The following is a 4,177-nucleotide window of genomic DNA, read 5'->3' as shown; positions in this document are numbered from 1 at the left end:
CTGGGAGCGGACAGCACAGACATAAAAGCAGCCAGCGCTGGAAACACCTGCCTTTCACCGGGCAAGGCGTGGAATACAAGAGCGGGGAGGGAGGTGTGTGGGTTATGCTCAAAGGTGATAAAACACCGGTCAGGCCACAGCTGGAGTACTGCGTACGCGGTCCCGCTCGCCGCGATGTGGTTGCCACTGGAGAGGGTGCAGAGGGGTTTGCCCCTCCGACAGTGCGGGGCTCCCTCAGTACTGCCCCTCCGACAGTGCGGCACTCCCTCAGTACTGCCCCTCCGACAGTGCGGCACTCCCTCAGTACTGCCCCTCCGACAGTGCGGCACTCCCTCAGTACTACCCCTCCGACAGTGCGGCACTCCCTCAGTACTGCCCCTCCGACAGTGCGGCACTCCCTCAGTACTACCCCTCCGACAGTGAGGCACTCCCTCAGTACTGCCCCTCCGACAGTGCGGCACTCCCTCAGTACTGCCCCTCCGACAGTGCGGCACTCCCTCAGTACTGCCCCTCCGACAGTGCGGCACTCTCTCAGTACTGCCCCTCCGACAGTACGGCACTCCCTCAGTACTGTCCCTCCGACAGTGCGGCACTCCCTCAGTACTGTCCCTCCGACAGTGCGGCACTCCCTCAGTACTGCCCCTCCAACAGCGCAGTACGGCACTCCCTCAGTACTGCCCCTCCAACAGCGCAGTACGGCACTCCCTCAGTACTGCCCCTCCGACAGTGCGGCACTCCCTCAGTACTGCCCCTCCAACAGCGCAGTACGGCACTCCCTCAGTACTGCCCCTCCGACAGTGCGGCACTCCCTCAGTACTGCCCCTCCAACAGCGCAGTACGGCACTCCCTCAGTACTGCCCCTCCGACAGTGCGGCGCTCCCTCAGTACTGTCCCTCCGACAGTGCGGAGCTCCCTCAGTACTGCACTGGGGAGTGTCGGCCTGGATTTACGTGCTCGTGTCCGTGGGGGTGGGAACTGAACCCACAACCTCCTGACTCCGAGGCGAGTGTCCCTGGGGGTGGGAACTGAACCCACAACCTCCTGACTCCGAGGCGAGTGTCCCTGGGGGTGGGAACTGAACCCACAACCTCCTGACTCCGAGGCGAGTGTCCCTGGGGGTGGGAACTGAACCCACAACCTCCTGACTCCGAGGCGAGTGTCCCTGGGGGTGGGAACTGAACCCACAACCTCCTGACTCCGAGGCGAGTGTCCCTGGGGGTGGGAACTGAACCCACAACCTCCTGACTCCGAGGCGAGTGTCCCTGGGGGTGGGAACTGAACCCACAACCTCCTGACTCCGAGGCGAGTGTCCCTGGGAGTGGGAACTGAACCCACAACCTCCTGACTCCGAGGCGAGTGTCCCTGGGAGTGGGAACTGAACCCACAACCTCCTGACTCCGAGGCGAGTGTCCCTGGGGGTGGGAACTGAACCCACAACCTCCTGACTCCGAGGCGAGTGTCCCTGGGGGTGGGAACTGAACCCACAACCTCCTGACTCCGAGGCGAGTGTCCCTGGGGGTGGGAACTGAACCCACAACCTCCTGACTCCGAGGCGAGTGTCCCTGGGAGTGGGAACTGAACCCACAACCTCCTGACTCCGAGGCGAGTGTCCCTGGGAGTGGGAACTGAACCCACAACCTCCTGACTCCGAGGCGAGTGTCCCTGGGAGTGGGAACTGAACCCACAACCTCCTGACTCCGAGGCGAGTGTCCCTGGGAGTGGGAACTGAACCCACAACCTCCTGACTCCGAGGCGAGTGACCCTGGGAGTGGGAACTGAACCCACAACCTCCTGACTCCGAGGTAAGTGTCCCGGGGAGTGGGAACTGAACCCACAACCTCCTGACTCCGAGGCGAGTGTCCCTGTGGGTGGGAACTGAACCCACAACCTCCTGACTCCGAGGCGAGTGTCCCTGGGGGTGGGAACTGAACCCACAACCTCCTGACTCCGAGGCGAGTGTCCCTGGGGGTGGGAACTGAACCCACAACCTCCTGACTCCGAGGCGAGTGTCCCTGGGAGTGGGAACTGAACCCACAACCTCCTGACTCCGAGGCGAGTGTCCCTGGGAGTGGGAACTGAACCCACAACCTCCTGACTCCGAGGCGAGTGTTCCTGGGAGTGGGAACTGAACCCACAACCTCCTGACTCCGAGGCGAGTGTCCCTGGGAGTGGGAACTGAACCCACAACCTCCTGACTCCGAGGCGAGTGTCCCTGGGAGTGGTAACTGAACCCACAACCTCCTGACTCCGAGGCGAGTGTCCCTGGGAGTGGGAACTGAACCCACAACCTCCTGACTCCGAGGCGAGTGTCCCTGGGGGTGGGAACTGAACCCACAACCTCCTGACTCCGAGGCGAGTGTCCCTGGGAGTGGGAACTGAACCCACAACCTCCTGACTCCGAGGCGAGTGTCCCTGGGAGTGGGAACTGAACCCACAACTTCCTGACTCCGAGGCGAGTGTCCCTGGGAGTGGGAACTGAACCCACAACCTCCTGACTCCGAGGCGAGTGTCCCTGGGAGTGGGAACTGAACCCACAACCTCCTGACTCCGAGGCAAGTGTCCCTGGGGGTGGGAACTGAACCCACAACCTCCTGACTCCGAGGCGAGTGTCCCGGGGGGTGGGAACTGAACCCACAACCTCCTGACTCCGAGGCGAGTGTCCCTGGGAGTGGGAACTGAACCCACAACCTCCTGACTCCGAGGCGAGTGTCCCTGGGGGTGGGAACTGAACCCACAACCTTCTGACTCCGAGGCGAGTGTCTGGGGGTGGGAACTGAACCCACAACCTCCTGACTCCGAGGCGAGTGTCCCTGGGAGTGGGAACTGAACCCACAACCTCCTGACTCCGAGTCGAGTGTCCCTGGGAGTGGGAACTGAACCCACAACCTCCTGACTCCGAGGCGAGTGTCCCTGGGAGTGGGAACTGAACCCACAACCTCCTGACTCCGAGGCGAGTGTCCCGGGGGGTGGGAACTGAACCCACAACCTCCTGACTCCGAGGAGAGTGTCCCTGGGAGTGGGAACTGAACCCACAACCTCCTGACTCCGAGGCGAGTGTCCCTGGGAGTGGGAACTGAACCCACAACCTCCTGACTCCGAGGCGAGTGTCCCTGGGAGTGGGAACTGAACCCACAACCTCCTGACTCCGAGGCGAGTGTCCCTGGGAGTGGGAACTGAACCCACAACCTCCTGACTCCGAGGCGAGTGTCCCTGGGGGTGGGAACTGAACCCACAACCTCCTGACTCCGAGGCGAGTGTCCCGGGGGGTGGGAACTGAACCCACAACCTCCTGACTCCGAGGCGAGTGTCCCTGGGAGTGGGAACTGAACCCACAACCTCCTGACTCCGAGGCGAGTGTCCCTGGGAGTGGGAACTGTACCCACAACCTCCTGACTCCGGGGCGAGTGTCCCTGGGAGTGGGAACTGAACCCACAACCTCCTGACTCCGAGGAGAGTGTCCCTGGGAGTGGGAACTGAACCCACAACCTCCTGACTCCGAGGCGAGTGTCCCTGGGAGTGGGAACTGAACCCACAACCTCCTGACTCCGAGGCGAGTGTCCCTGGGAGTGGGAACTGAACCCACAACCTCCTGACTCCGAGGAGAGTGTCCCTGGGAGTGGGAACTGAACCCACAACCTCCTGACTCCGAGGCGAGTGTCCCTGGGAGTGGGAACTGAACCCACAACCTCCTGACTCCGAGGCGAGTGTCCCTGGGAGTGGGAACCGAACCCACAACCTCCTGACTCCGAGGCGAGTGTCCCTGGGAGTGGGAACTGAACCCACAACCTCCTGACTCCGAGGCGAGTGTCCCTGGGAGTGGGAACTGAACCCACAACCTCCTGACTCCGAGGCGAGTGTCCCGGGGGGTGGGAACTGAACCCACAACCTCCTGACTCCGAGGCGAGTGTCCCTGGGAGTGGGAACTGAACCCACAACCTCTTGACTCCGAGGCGAGTGTCCCTGGGGGTGGGAACTGAACCCACAACCTCCTGACTCCGAGGCGAGTGTCCCTGGGAGTGGGAACTGAACCCACAACCTCCTGACTCCGAGGCGAGTGTCCCGGGGGGTGGGAACTGAACCCACAACCTCCTGACTCCGAGGCGAGTGTCCCGGGGGGTGGGAACTGAACCCACAACCTCTTGACTCCGAGGCGAGTGTCCCTGGGGGTGGGAACTGA

This window comes from Pristiophorus japonicus, unplaced genomic scaffold, assembly GCF_044704955.1.
Source record: "Pristiophorus japonicus isolate sPriJap1 unplaced genomic scaffold, sPriJap1.hap1 HAP1_SCAFFOLD_1368, whole genome shotgun sequence".
NCBI lineage: Eukaryota > Metazoa > Chordata > Chondrichthyes > Pristiophoridae > Pristiophorus > Pristiophorus japonicus.
Note: the sequence above shows the minus strand (reverse complement) of the source record.